Source organism: Apium graveolens, chromosome 6 (genome assembly GCF_009905375.1).
Source record: "Apium graveolens cultivar Ventura chromosome 6, ASM990537v1, whole genome shotgun sequence".
NCBI classification, from domain to species: Eukaryota; Viridiplantae; Streptophyta; class Magnoliopsida; order Apiales; family Apiaceae; genus Apium; species Apium graveolens.
Window position 1 is genome coordinate 24200541 of NC_133652.1, and position 15821 is coordinate 24216361.

Consider the following 15821-nt stretch of genomic DNA (forward strand, 5'->3'; position numbering starts at 1 on the left):
AACCTTTCCATCTCTGCACCCCCTTCCTCTCTCCTCACAGATCTCTAAGCTGCAGTCGAAAATTTTCTTGCAATGGACTCACAAAAACAACCTGCAGCTCTCTCTAATAAGCTTTCCCCTTTCTTTGGCATGAAAAAATCTGTTGGATACGAAGATCAACAAGCCTCTCACTCGAAATTATCTAGGCCGGGAAGGGATGCCACAAAATCGCTTATCGAGGAGCAAGCTAATGAATCTTCATTCAATTTTCATCCTGAGAATGTGGTTAACAAGAACAATGGTATTTTACTTGTCAAACCTTCACATGAATTTCTACAAAATGCTTGTGATTATTGGAAGAGTAGTTGCTTAGGTAACTTCGATAATAATGTGATTGCAAATACTGATAAAACTAAAATTAAGGATGCTCTTGTAGAGAAATATCATAAAGTTGGTCTTACCGATGTTTATTTCCATCAATTGGGTTATTTGGTTTTGAAATTTGAAAATACTCAATCTGCTTCCAAAGCCATTGAATGCAGTCCTCTTTACATTGATGGTCAGAGAATTCATGTGCACAAATGGTTTGAGCATTTTCAAACTGTTTATCCTTTGAACAAAGAAAATGTTTGGATTGAGATCTCTAATATTCCTTTCAGTTATTGGTCTGTTGAAGGGTTATGCTATATAAGTAGTGCTATAGGTAGGCCTATAGCATTTCATAGACAAACTCTTGTGAGTGCTAAGAATAAGTCCCCTTCTGATAAAGCTCTAGTCTGTGTGGAGATTGATGTGGGTGCAACCCGACCTACTGTTCTTATGACTGTGATTCCTGGTCATTCTGATAAATTTATGGCTAGGGTTAACATTGTTTATCTGGAATCTCCTCAAAGCTGCCTTATGTGTCTTTCCGTTGATCATTCAACGGAAGCTTGTGAGGATGTACTGGAATTGGTTCCTTGTATGTACGATTCTGCAAGACAAGGAAAGGATATATTCAAGTGGAAGAAAGAATATTTCTGTGATACAGATGATAGTATCCCCGAAGAGGAAGTTCAGGTTTCTGAGCCACAGGGTGAATCTAAAGGCAAGCTTGTGGCTGATGAAGGGGAGAGTCATGAGGGTACCTATTCTAGGATGGTGGTTATTGGCCTCCCAGCTAAACCTGAACAGTACTTCCAGCGGAAGCACATTCGCAGGGAAAGAAAGAGGTCAATATTGGAACAGGAACCTGAAAAGGGTGCAGAAGAAGCAGCTGCAGGGGGTCCTCCTGCTCAAGATGTTGATTCAAGGGGTGTTCTACTGAATGCTACTCAAGACGCCCGAGGCAAGAAACGGACAAAATGTGAGGCCCAAGACAGCTAAACTAGGCAACTCTGGTAGATGGAGAACTATGAGTAATTAATATTAGTGTACTTTCTATTTATTTAAACTTCTATGTTAAGGTTTAGCCCACATCTAAGTATGGTTTGTATGCTTCTATATAAGAGCTTAACTTTGCCGGATGCATGAAATTTATGGTGAGGTTTGATCAATTTTATTAGTGGGGTTTCTGCTCATTTTTTATCATTATCAACTCTGTAAAGATTAAAGTTTTGAGTTTCTTATGGGGATACAATGTGATTGAATACTTCTTATTTATCTGTTGAATTGCCTTTTTTTAGCATGATCAATTGATACATCTATATATGTAGCTGATAGTGGGAGTGATACTGTGGGCTTTGAGATGAATTTCAGTTGGTCTTCTAGGGTTTAATTTGAACATTAATTGCAAAATTTCTTCCTAGTGCCAGTGATAAAATGGGAACTCCAATAATCCTTACAGCTAGAGGAAACATGTAAAAAGAGTTTTACATCATTAAATAATTATTTTCTTTTTTAAAAAAAATTACTAATTAAAAGGGAGTAAAGAAGTTTAACAATGTTTTTAGAAAATCTAGGAATTAAATGACCATGTTTCCATTACACTGAAATAGATATTGGTGAACTTATTTTTTATATAATAATTAACTATTTGATATATCTTCAAAATTTACTTTTTTGTTATTGTGATTGTTTTATTTGAGAAGAAATTAGTTCAATTTGTGAAATATAACATTTGAGATTCTAAGCATATACAACCCTAATGAAATTTATATTTATTTTGATTCTTTCAAAGGTTTGAAGGTGAAATCAATTGCAATACAGATTATTGTTTACTAATTATTTCCTCATTCTAAGTATTTAGTATATGTAAGTTTTTTTTTTTATATTTGTGTACTTTATGATTTATTCCATTTGATTAAAAAATAAGAATACAATTATGTGAAAACATGGTGATAAGTTTTAATTGGACAGTAAATATCCAATCTTTATAAGTCAAAAGATCTTGTTAATTAAAATAATTAATATATGGGTCTTTTTATAATCAATAGCAATTGAATTTTTTTCCCACCTTTAAAGAAAAAAAAAATTAACTCACAGCCTTAAGAAAGTCAGCAGCAGACAAAACACCATTTCTATAACGTATACTCTTCATTATTTTGGTTTCCATTCTATCAATTGTTTCCAAAAAAAGCTTTTCCCAAGCCTATTTCCTTGACCAAACAATTGATTAAATATGTTTGGTCCGAATCAATCCGCTAATCCGCTAGTCATTCAGCATACTAATTCCAGCACTTTTAAACAAATAACCTTTAGTACAAATTAGACTACCTTTATGTTTATATTTTTTATTTATATATGTTATATATTCTTTTAATGAAAATTTTATTTTAAACAATTAAATATTAAAAATGATTACTATATAATTATAACCATAAGTCTCAGGATCAAACAGTATAAAATTATATATAATGGTGAGTCGTAACATTAGAAATAATTATGTAAATATTCACTAAGATATATTATTGGAGAGAATTGGAATGTTAGAATTTTGAGTAGTATATTATTTAGTACAATCAACTTTATGTAAAATATTTAACAATTCAAAATTGTATTATAAAAATTAAAGGTTAAGATATTACATATTTTTGCCAAGTTAATTTGCTTGTTATAATTTAGAATATATTAATACATTTTATTATCTATAAAATATATAGACCTGGAGCATAATATATAAATATTCATAAACTTCAAAAATTAATATTTTTTTATTTAAAAAATATTATTTATATTATTCCCATGAATGTTAAACTGAAATGAGTCTGTATTTTACAATGATATGTAAAGAAAAATTATATGATAATTATATGATGGAATCCCCATAAAGTAATTATATATGAATTTGCACATCATAGAAGTCTAATCTATTAACTAATATATATGGTGAACTACCTTATATGCCTAACCACTTTAGGACTTAATATTAGGACTTAATATTAATATAATAAGAGTTTGTATATAGTCAGTGATTAAATGGTATAGTATAGTTATTACCAATCTATTATCCCGTAACTCATATTATGATTATTAGAATAGGTATCCCTTTCATCTATTATCCACTTTAAAGACTCCGTGCTTAATTGATGACTTATATCTTGTAACATATATTTAAGAATTCTAGGCGAGGAAGAAAGATTGAATTTAAATTTAAATATGCATATGTGCCGTTATGAAAAATAGTGGTGGTTACGAAAGTGAAACACTTAGCTCATGAAGTAAATTTTTAATTCACAAAATTTCAATTGCATCATTTGCAACAGTTTTGTATTCAGTCTCGCTAATACAGAAGAAATTTTTAAATGGACTTTCAAGATATGGGATTCGAGCCTAAACATGAAACATATCCGTTGGTATAGATACATGTATCATTGTTTACATCCCAATATTAATCAAATAATATTCAAGATTGAGTTTTTATTTAGGTAGAGATCATGGATAGGTATCACAAACCTTCAACAAGTTGACGATAAGTAATTGGAACAATTTGAGAAGCTTAATCTCTGTAAATAGAGGGAAGAACACATAAGTATAACTGTATCGTTAAAACCATCCATTTTGTATAAAGCTAGTAAGTCATACATATGCATTATTTGTGAGAGAATTTTGTTTGGGAGTAAGGATTACGTCAACCCACAGAAAAGTGTTGAGTTTTCCTAGTTCCTTGAGAGAGAATTTTTTTATCTAATTACCGAATGAAATTTTGCAGGAAGTCATGGTTGTCACTTGTAACTACAATATCATCAACATGCACAATTAAGAAGACAATAAAGTCATAAGAGTTATATATGAACTAGGAGGCATCAACAAATGAGTTGCAAAAATAAAAATTAAGCATAAAACTTTTGAGCTTTTTGTTCCACACAAGAGGTACTTTTCTGAGGCTGTAAATTGAGTTAGCATAGGCGATACATTTTTGGGATAATAAGAATGAAAAAAGACAAAGTGTTGTATCTTGAAAGCTTCATCATCGAGCATACTATTAAGAAATACATTACTTATGTCAAGTTGATGAAAAGCACAACCATATGATAAGGAAAAGAGTAAGTATCATGCAAATTGTGACTGGTTTTATGAAATGACTGAAAATTTCTGACAAATCCGTTCCTTGTTGCTTTTGAAAACCCCCTTGCAATCACTCGTGCTTTGTATTTTTAGACTACACTATCTGCATTTCTTTTAATTCAAAACACCAACTTACATGCAATTAGTATCATATATCATTATGATACAATCTATTTAGTTTTGGGCACCATGTCTCATATGTCATTATGAATAGGCGTGCCATACATATGACATGGCGAGATGCCAATTAGTATCTTTTAATGCTTGACTGACACATGTAAGTTCAAATATTGGCGGAATGAGATGGGATGTACTGTAGTTAACAAAGAAGTTGTTAAAGTTCCTTAAATTAGACTTCTAGTCTTGTAGATCTAGGAGAAAGAGCTGAGGCCTCAATAAAAATATTATTAGTATAGGATGAATCACCGATAATTGATAATGATGGACTGTACAATGGTGTGGCGTGTGATAATGGGCTATTATTATATATTTCAAACTGGTGAGATATTTGTGAGATGTTGATTCTGGTGCCGGAGTTATAAATGGAGTCTGTTATGGACTGGTTGTAGAGGATTTCTAAAAGAATAATGGGAAGTGGTATTGGATCAGATTGTGAAATTGGATAGGATGTGTTAAAGTGTCTAGCAATGGATCTCGGTATTTTTTGATACAGTTGGAGCATAAAATGATGAAATCTCTCCACAAACCTAATATGTTGGAAAAAATAAAGCCATTGAGTTCTTGTGCTAAAATAATTACATGTAGACTTGACACATTAGTAACTAAGAAATAGGAATGGAGTAAATTCAGAATAACTATATAGGCATACCAAAAATTTGAGACGGTTACAGGTTGGAGTTACAAAAATAATCTAATGGGCTGCAAAGGGATTTAATTTTGATGGCATGTGAATTGTTAAAAAAACTAGACAAACAGCTAGAAAAAAAAGGATGAGACCAAAATTTTACAAGAGTAGAAACTTGATGAAGTTAAGTAAGTCAAGTTTGGATAACATGGTCATGACCATAATAAGCGAGAACATTATGTTTTGAGGTATGATGTGGTGTTGTATAATGTGATATCTCAAAGAAAATTAAATAGAGTGAAGTGTTGCGTAAGCCCTTCATTGTCCGAATATACAAAATTAATAGACATTTGATATAATTTTTTCAAAATATTTTTTAATTGATAAAATGCATTTTTTATATATTATTTATATTTTAGAGGATAAAGTCAGATGATGTATGATTATCAACATCAATAAAAATAATATATAGAGCACTTAGTATTGTCAACGGAAGTCAGCGATATTTTAGTGTATAATAATTCAAAAGGTTTGGAGTTAGTCATGAAAGATGGGCACCAAACCTAAACTTACAATCTTTATTTTAAAAACATGCATTACAGATGGGGCTAAGCAAAAAAAATCAAACCTACCGAGCCGAACCGAATCAAATCGTTCAAACCATTTTTTCGGATATTTTGCAGCTTGATTTAGTTTAGGTTTGATTTAAATCAAACTTGTTTTACGGTTCGATTTTCATATCCAAATCGAATATTTAAAACTTAATCAAACCGTATTAATATATATACTCCCTCTGTCCTTTTCATTACTTTGCATTTTCCTTTTTGGGATGTCCCATTCATTTATTTATATTTCAAAACTTAACAAAAATTAATAGTCAATGGGTCCCACCATTTCCTCACTTTACCTCCTTTTTACACTACTCTTATCCCACTATCTTCCTTTTATACATTAAAAATCAATGGGTTCCACCACTTCACCCACTTTTCTTTCTCTTTTTCACTACTTTATACATAGCTCAATCTTTTGATGACATATCAAAAGGACGGAGGGAGTATTAAACATATGTAACCTAACTTAAATTTATCTTATATCATATTTATTCATTTTAGTTTATACCTTACATGTCATATTTTATTAAATATATTTCTATTTTACCCACTCTTAACTTGGCTAACGCATGTTGCTATATTGGACAAGAATCATAATATATAAAAAAATAGGGTAATGTTTGATTATCAACACAAATACAAAAGTGAACAATGTTTAACTATGCCCATTGAAATTTGAATTAATGGTAAATTATTTATAAGTTGTTTTTCATGCTTTAATAATTTTTTATTCATATTTTACTACGTGTAGTAAATACATTAAAGTTTAGGTGATATCAATATTTTTTTACCAATTCGTTTAGAAACTCATGTATTTAGTTTGGTTTAAACTAAAACCAACCAAACCAAAATGTTTAATTATGGTCTGGTTTAGGTTGATCGCAATTTTCCAACTATCTAGCTAGCCTGGTTTGATATCTAATTAAACCGACATATATGGTCTAATCCTGTTTGATTGTTGAAAATTGACCATTGCATTACCCAAATTACAAGATAATGTAAAGTTTGAAGATAAATTATCTACTAATTTATTTGAGGATAGAATGGACCTAAGAAAAGAAAATGTTGGATGGTCGAGATGATTGTGCCATGAGGCCAGAATGGAGATTCTGATAGAATAGATTTGTGTGAAATTTGAACTTGAATGATGCTTAGTAATATTTGTTCCCCCTACTTAGAACCACCCGTATTTGAGATCCTTGACTTGAAATATGCAAGGAAAAAATCAATAGACACTTGATTAGTAGAACTCAACTTAGCTAATGAAATTAAAACTCGAGTCAGAGAAGGTACATATAAAACAATGCTCAATTTTAATAATTTTCAATGAAATGTAACCGAGATGTACTTCCGTGTGTAATTTTTTAAATCTAAACCATTTGGTATTTCAGCTGGCCAGCCGTGATCAGAAAAGCTTATATACGTTAAAGGATCATCGGTAATGTGATGAGAAGCACCACCGGTAACAACCCCTGTTGAGATGCCTGGGGAAATTAGTAACATTATTGTTTACCGTGGGAGGTGCAGTAGATATGTTATTGTCTTTGAGAAATTTCACAAGTTTTCTAATATTGGCCTTAATAATATGATTTGGACGTTGACATAAATGATAATATTTGTTGAAGATTATTTCCTTAACAATTTGAGAGAATTGCATTTTGCACCCTTATATATGGCCAAAAATCAATTTTGTATATCTATTTTCATAAATTACAGTTTGCATCCCCTACTTTGAAATCCGCTTCAAGTTGCAACATTTTTGCCAAATTTTGTCAATTTATTCCCCAAATTATTGTCTTCAACAACATATATAATCTATTATTGAAGAAAGATATGAGATATATTGTCGGAGACATCAATTTGGGCTTAAAAAGAGTATATGTTGAAGCGAATTTTAAAGTAGGGGATGCAAACTTCAATCTATGAAAATAGGTATACAAAATTGAGTTTTGGCCAAATATAAGGGGTGCAAAATGCAAATCTCTCTAGCTATTTTGATAACGATTTGCATGACTATTATTCTGTTGATATATAAGAGTTGGCGATGCTTCAGTTAGTATACTGAGAATGATTTATACCTCTATGACTGGATTGGCCTTTTAGGTGAAGTTGGTAGTGACTTTTGTTCAGGAGATTTAGTTCTCAACCCTCTTTCACATTCAATTAGTTTCTCGTGAAACTCTCTGAAAGTCATCTGATCAGATTCTCATATTTTGATGACAGTACGTATATCTTTGTAGTCATCTTCAAGACCTATGAGGACATGGAGTACAAATCATAGTCTGGATTAGGATGTCCAGCAAGTGCAAGTTGAACCTTATATCTTGAAGATTAGTTTCAATTGACCTGGAGTTACATAGGTCATTATGTATGTAACTTACAAATTATTATTGATCGTGATTTATTTGTAATAGTATTACAAGACAGTCTCACATCTCCCTTGATGTCTCAGAGGTAGCAATCAGCATGTGAATTGCTTCGTGGCAGCTTCCGAGCTGCTCAAAACAATCTTGTCTTGGCAATTCGAAATTGAAAAGGGTGGACTAAATTTTCCATCTACTTGGTGTTTGTTAGTGGCAATGATTTTTCCATCAAGATAGCCTAGAATATCCAGTAATTATGTTAATTTTTTTCCAGCCTAACTAAATATTTATTAAGTGTTGATCAATTGGCAAAAAAAGGATAAATTGTTAAATTTGAATGAGATCACTGTCTACTCATTGACAAAAAGACAAAATTAGTTGATTACTAAAATCAAGATGACATCTAACAAGGTTTATCCTTTAAAATTGCCTTAGGTTGAAAATTATTCTCTAAAGCTGATAGTGATGAGTCCCTAATAATATGGCTACTCAGCTTCGACCATCTTCATTTTAATGGCTTAAAATTATTAAAATAAAAAGAAACGTTTCTTTGCATGCCCATAATTGTTTTCTTTGGAAAACAATATCGTTTGCCATTTTCTAAGTCACTATGTAGAGTTAAAGCCCCACTTGAACTTGTACATACAACGTTTCTCTACCTGCACTAGTTACTTCTCTTTCTGAATAAAAAAGATATTTTCTAGTATTTACACCCGCATCACTTGGGTATATTTTCTAGAGTACATATCTGAAGCCACTACAAGGAAAACCGGCTCACACAAAGGTTTTTGTCCGTTATCTGATACCCTGAAAAACCGTTGACTATTGAGCCGCCGTCTCTTACATGGATCAGACAACGGGAAAAAACTGTTGTGTGAATGAGCACAGACAACGACCAGACAACGACCAGAGTAGTAAACCTGTTGTGTTACATCCAGAATAGACAATGCATTCTTGTAACTTATATTGTAAACATCTGTATTAGTCAAGTGTTCTGGAAACGGTTGTGTAGTGTGTCCATAATAATATAAGAACAAAACAAGTAATACAACTCTTATTGTCCTCAAATGGTTGTTCTACAGATCAACACACAACACAAATGAATTAAATAGCTCTTGTAGTAAAATTCTATAGACAACACTTGCATTTTGTTTTGTGTTGTAGGAACTTGTCCTGTTTCTTGTGTTGTGTGATTTAGTTTCACACTTGTCTTTTAGTTTACAATGTGTTGAGTTAGTGTTTAAGACATGATTCTTTTGATAACAAATGGTGTTGTCTGAACATAATTAGTTTTATAGAGAAGGGTTTTTTATTCAGTTTGGTATTGTGCGAAAGTCAATATAACAAGCTTTTAGTTTTTGAAATTATTGTGTGAAACAAACTATAACAATGTTTTAACTGGATAACTTACGGGTTAAAATCCCCTCAGACAATGGTTTCCAAATGCAAAGCAAATAAAGCAACATTGTAAAATTAATATGCCATCAAATTTAAAATCCAAAGAAAAACCATTGAGATTACAACCAAGTCATCACCATTACACTAGCAAACAACCAACCCTCCATTACTCCGGCAATCAATCAACCATCCATTACACCATTTCAACTAAAAACCAACTAAGTATAACCAAGTTCTATCTTAAGAAAAATAAGAACATTCGAGTACATGTACTTCGGGACTCTATATTGCTTGTTAAAACATATAAAAATGAAAAACCTGAGTTAACTTTCTTTAGAAATTCAGGTGACATTTACATGTGCAAACACACATGACGCTTTCTCTAGTATACGCACTAATATGCCAACTATAAATACCTTTTTTGCTCAACTATATCCAACTATATTTTCCAATGAATTTTTAGCTTTTGAATCCCCTGTAATAGGTTCATATCATCCATAAATTTTTATTCCCATGGCTTGAAGATTAATAATTGATTTTCCTGTGGTTGGCAGTTGTCCAAGACATTCTCGTGGTCTTTGCTCTCAGGTCTTGTTTTGTCCTGCAAATTCCAATAGAGAAACAAAAACATTAAGCTCCTCGTGACTAAAACTTCCTCTCTTCATAAATTCAATTCCATGTATCAATTTATGCAAATAATAAAATACTTCAGGTTTAATTTAAAACAAAAAGTTCAAACCTAATGATCACTTTTACAAACTCCATTTTCTTCTAGCAGTTATCTTTGTACAGTAATACACTCTTCAACGATACCAACTTGGCAATCTTTGGTTAGTCAAGTTCAACCTGCAAAAAAAGTATATGTTGTTGATACACGAGAGTTGTGTAAGCTTCTATTTTATTTTGTATTCACACAAGACAATTAATAAAGACCTCCACCAAATCACAAGATTCGACCACACCTTCTAACCCATCACTCACATCTTGTCTTCTATGTTCCTGGTGTGGATGTTGGCTTCCAACAAGTATCACCCTTTCTATTGAGACAATACCCCTACAACAGTTGCAACTCTAGATAACTTCTTTCCTCCTCTAGCAACAATCTATACATGGGCTTGGTTAAACATATCAACAAAGTTTATATAATCTCTCCGCATCCCATTCAAACTTGTTTACCAGGTACTACAAACAACCAATAGTTTGATAAAAATAGAACAAAGTTAAGATACATGCATTCTTGAATTCTTGAATCATAGTACTTGCAAAACCAATAATTTCTTAAATCAATCATATAACTTTGTTTAGAATAGACAGCAAGAAAATTTATTTAATCTGAAGCAAAAAATATTAATTAAAAGTAATAAAATCAAGATAAGAACAAATCATATATTAAAAGCATCCAAAAATCAAGAATCTATTGAAACAAAATATGTGAATTGAGCAATCATATAACTAAAATTTATCCAGCAGCTAAGAAAACATACATACACTGATAAGAGTGAGCAATCAAAAATTAATTAATATCATAGGACCACCTGCAAAATGGATGAAATAAAAATTGTAGTATAAAATTACATGACATAACAAATTAGTAGGTTTTTAATACTAATACATTAATTGAACATATGAGCTCCTTTAATAATATATGAAAAGAATATAAAACCCAAGGCAATGAAAATAAAATCATTTAAAAAAGAAATAAGACAAGTGTATACCTTTAACCCAAAAATCGAACTAGGGTTTGCGTTTGAAATCGAGCTTTTGAATAACTCGAGTTAGGGGTTAGTTTCTAAGATTTGAATTGGGGTTTGGGTTTGGATTTAGAGAGGTGAGAGGCTAGAGTAAATTGAGGTGTTAAAAATTAGGTTTTAATTACACAGATGGTGTGATGGAAAGAGAGGCCGCATAGGAAGTTCAAAGAGAGAGAACATGAGAGAAAGGGAGTTACAGCTTAGAGAGGGAGATGGACTACCATGTAAAGGGGAAATGAGTGAACAAAAGATGGGGAGATAGAGAGAGAGAGAGATCCATGAGAAGGGGGAGTTGGGACAGAAAGAATGGGGACATGGAGAGAGAGAGTCAGTGATGAGAAGGGAGAGTTGGGAGAGAGAGAACAGGGAAAATAGAGGGGTGAGAGCAGAGACCGATGAGAAGGAGATATAAACGGGGTTAACAAAATGGGGGGAGATATAAGGGGGAAATAAAATTTTCACTTGGGGGCAAACTAAAAGTAGAGGAGATGGAATGAAAAAATGGCCTAAAAAGTGAAATTTGGGTGAAGGGGGAAATGAAAATTTAAACAAGGGGAAAATGAAAAAGTGGGGTTTAAGGTGAAATAGGGGTAAATAGATATTTTTTTATTTATATGTATTATTTTATAATTTTTTTAATTTTACTTTATTTTATAAGAAGATAATCAAAATTAATATATCTTAACATCCGTATGGTTGGATCGTCGAAAAATTTATTTAAATAATCATTTTGTTAATGAGGAACGTGTCTAGTTTGAGAAAGTAGTACTTCAACTAGAATCTTCTTGTAAAGTTATGCAAGATATTTTTTTGAATTTATAAATTATTACATAAAATTTTAGATTACATATTAATGTAATAAAATTCAATCTAACATTTTCATTATTTTATAATTCACTTAAACAAATATATATTAATATCCATATGGTTGGATATTAGAAAAAAATCATTTCAAAAAATTATTTTGTTAAGCAGGAACGAAATCCATTTTAGGAACTACCACTTTCACTACATTTTCGTTATAATTTCAAGCAAGATATATTTTAAAATTTTAAAATATTTTTTAAGTGAATAAAATCAATATATATTAACATCAACAGTTTAAGGAATATATATTAACAAAGTCAATAAAATATATGGCATTAAAAATAATTGTTTGAAATTTAAAATGTGTTGTCTTAAAAAAAGTCATACAACAGTTTTTAATATAAAACAATTGTGGGATGTAATATCAACCAAATAAATAGTGTCAAATTCATACAACGGTTTATAACCAAAAAAGGTTATTTAAAAACAATGTCAATAACGGTTTCCAAGAAAAAAACCGTTGTTGAATCACACAACGGTATTTTTAAAAAGCCTGTTGTACATAGTTTATACGACAACGTCTGAGAAAAATCATTTTAAAAAATTAATCCTGTAAATCGGGAACGAGTCTCGTTGTCGGGAGGGGTACTTTTACCAGATGTTTCTAATCATGGCATGCAAAATGAATTTCAAATTTTTTAATAATTTGTTCTTATGACTAAAATATATATATCTTAACATCCGTACGGTTGGATCGTCGAAAAATCATTTGAAAAAATTAATCCAGTAAATCGGGAACGAGTCTCGTTGTCGGGAGGGGTACTTTTACCAGATTTTTCTAATCCTGGCATGCAAATGAATTTCAAATTTTTTAATAATTTTTTCTTATGACTAAAATCGATATATCCTAACATCCGTATGGTTGGATCGTCGAAAATCCTTTTAAAAAATTAATCCTGTAAATCGGGAACGAGTCTCGTTGTCGGGAGGGGTACTTTTACCAGATTTTTCTAATCCTGACATTCGAGATGAATTTCAAATTTTTTAATACTTTTTTCATGTGACTAAAATGAGTATTTCTTAACATCCGTACGGTTGGATCGTCGAAAAATCATTTTAAAAAATTAATCCTGTAAATCGGGAACGAGTCTCGTTGTCGGGAGGGGTACTTTTACCAGATTTTTCTAATCCTGGCATGCAAAATAAATTTCAAATTTTTTAATAATTTTTTCTTATGACTAAAATCGATATATCCTAACATTCGTATGGTTGGATCATCGAAAAATCATTTTAAAAAATTAATCCTGTAAATCGGGAACGAGTCTCGTTGTCGGGAGGGGTACTTTTACAAGATTTTTCTAATCCTGGCATGCAAAATGAATTTCAAATTTTTTAATACTTTTTTCATGTGAATAAAATGAGTATATCTTAACATCCGTACCGTTGGATCGTCGAAAAATCATGTTAAAAAATTAATCCTATAAATCGGGAACGAGTCTCGTTGTCGGGAGGGGTACTTTTATCAAATTTTTCTAATCCTGGCATGCATAATGAATTTCAAATTTTTTAATAATTTGTTCTTATGACTAAAATCAATATATCTTAACATCCGTACGGTTGGATCGTCGAAAAATCATTTTAAAAAATTAATCCTGTAAATCGGGAACGAGTCTCGTTATCGGGAGGGATACTTTTACCAGATTTTTCTAATCCTGACATGCAAAATGAATTTCAAATTTTTTAACAATTTTTTCTTATGACTAAAATCAATATATCCTAACATCCGTACGGTTGGATCGTCGAAAAATCATTTTAAAAAATTAATCCTGTAAATCGGGAACGAGTCTCGTTGTCGGGAGGGGTACTTTTACCAGATTTTTCTAATCCTGACATGCAAAATGAATTTCCAATTTTTTAATAATTTTTTCTTATGACTAAAATCGATATATCCTAACATCCGTACGGTTGGATCGTCGAAAAATCATTTTAAAAAATTAATCCTGTAAATCGGGAACGAGTCTCGTTGTCGGGAGGGGTACTTTTACCAGATTTTTCTAATCCTGACATGTAAAATAAATTTCAAATTTTTTAATAATTTTTTCTTATGACTAAAATCGATATATCCTAACATCCGTATGGTTGGATCGTCGAAAAATTATTTTAAAAAATTAATCCTGTAAATCGGGAACGAGTCTCGTTGTCGGGAGGGGTACTTTACCTGATTTTTCTAATCATGGCATGCAAAATGAATTTCAAATTTTTTAATAATTTTTTCTTATGACTAAAATCAATATATCCTAACATCCGTACGGTTCGATCATCGAAAAATTATTTTAAAAAATTAATCCTGTAAATCGGGAACGAGTCTCGTTGTCGGGAGGGGTACTTTTACCAAATTTTTCTAATCCTGGCATGCAAAATGAATTTCAAATTTTTTAATAATTTATTCTTATAACTAAAATCGATATATCTTAACATTCGTACGGTTGGATCGTCGAAAAATCATTTTAAAAAATTAATCCTGTAAATCGGGAACGAGTCTCGTTGTTGGGAGGGGTACTTTTACCAAATTTTTCTAATCCTGGCATGTAAAATGAATTTCAAATTTTTTAATAATTTATTCTTATAACTAAAATCGATATATCTTAACATTCGTACGGTTGGATCGTCGAAAAATCATTTTAAAAAATTAATCCTGTAAATCGGGAACGAGTCTCGTTGTTGGGAGGGGTACTTTTACCAAATTTTTCTAATCCTGGCAAGCAAAATGAATTTCAAATTTTTTAATAATTTTTTCTTATGACTAAAATCGATATATCTTAACATCCGTACGGTTGGATCGTCGAAAAATCATTTTAAAAAATTAATCCTGTAAATCGGGAACGAGTCTCGTTGTCGGGAGGGGTACTTTTACCAGATTTTTCTAATCCTGGCATGCAAAATAAATTTCAAATTTTTTAAATAATTTTTTCTTATGACTAAAATCGATATATCCTAACATTCGTATGGTTGGATCGTCGAAAAATCATTTTAAAAAATTAATCCTGTAAATCGGGAACGAGTCTCGTTGTCGGGAGGGGTACTTTTACAAGATTTTTCTAATCCTGGCATGCAAAATGAATTTCAAATTTTTTAATACTTTTTTCATGTGAATAAAATGAGTATATCTTAACATCCGTACCGTTGGATCGTCGAAAAATCATGTTAAAAAATTAATCCTATAAATCGGGAACGAGTCTCGTTGTCGGGAGGGGTACTTTTATCAAATTTTTCTAATCCTGGCATGCATAATGAATTTCAAATTTTTTAATAATTTGTTCTTATGACTAAAATCAATATATCTTAACATCCGTACGGTTGGATCGTCGAAAAATCATTTTAAAAAATTAATCCTGTAAATCGGGAACGAGTCTCGTTGTCGGGAGGGATACTTTTACCAGATTTTTCTAATCCTGACATGCAAAATGAATTTCAAATTTTTTAACAATTTTTTCTTATGACTAAAATCAATATATCCTAACATCCGTACGGTTGGATCGTCGAAAAATCATTTTAAAAAATTAATCCTGTAAATCGGGAACGAGTCTCGTTGTCGGGAGGGGTACTTTTATCAAATTTTTCT

The 15821-nt window shown here is 31.3% G+C and overlaps 1 long non-coding RNA gene across 1 annotated transcript; it reads right to left on the reverse strand.

Annotated features, from left to right (window-relative positions):
* Positions 1 to 10684: 10684 nt before the first annotated feature.
* LOC141663811 (uncharacterized) lies at positions 10685 to 11821 on the reverse strand. Its single transcript, XR_012551670.1, has 3 exons — positions 11357 to 11821; positions 11130 to 11176; positions 10685 to 10823 (listed from the first exon to the last, which is right to left on the reverse strand). It is a non-coding gene; the product is annotated as an uncharacterized LOC141663811 (long non-coding RNA).
* Between the last annotated feature and the right edge of the window lie 4000 nt (positions 11822 to 15821).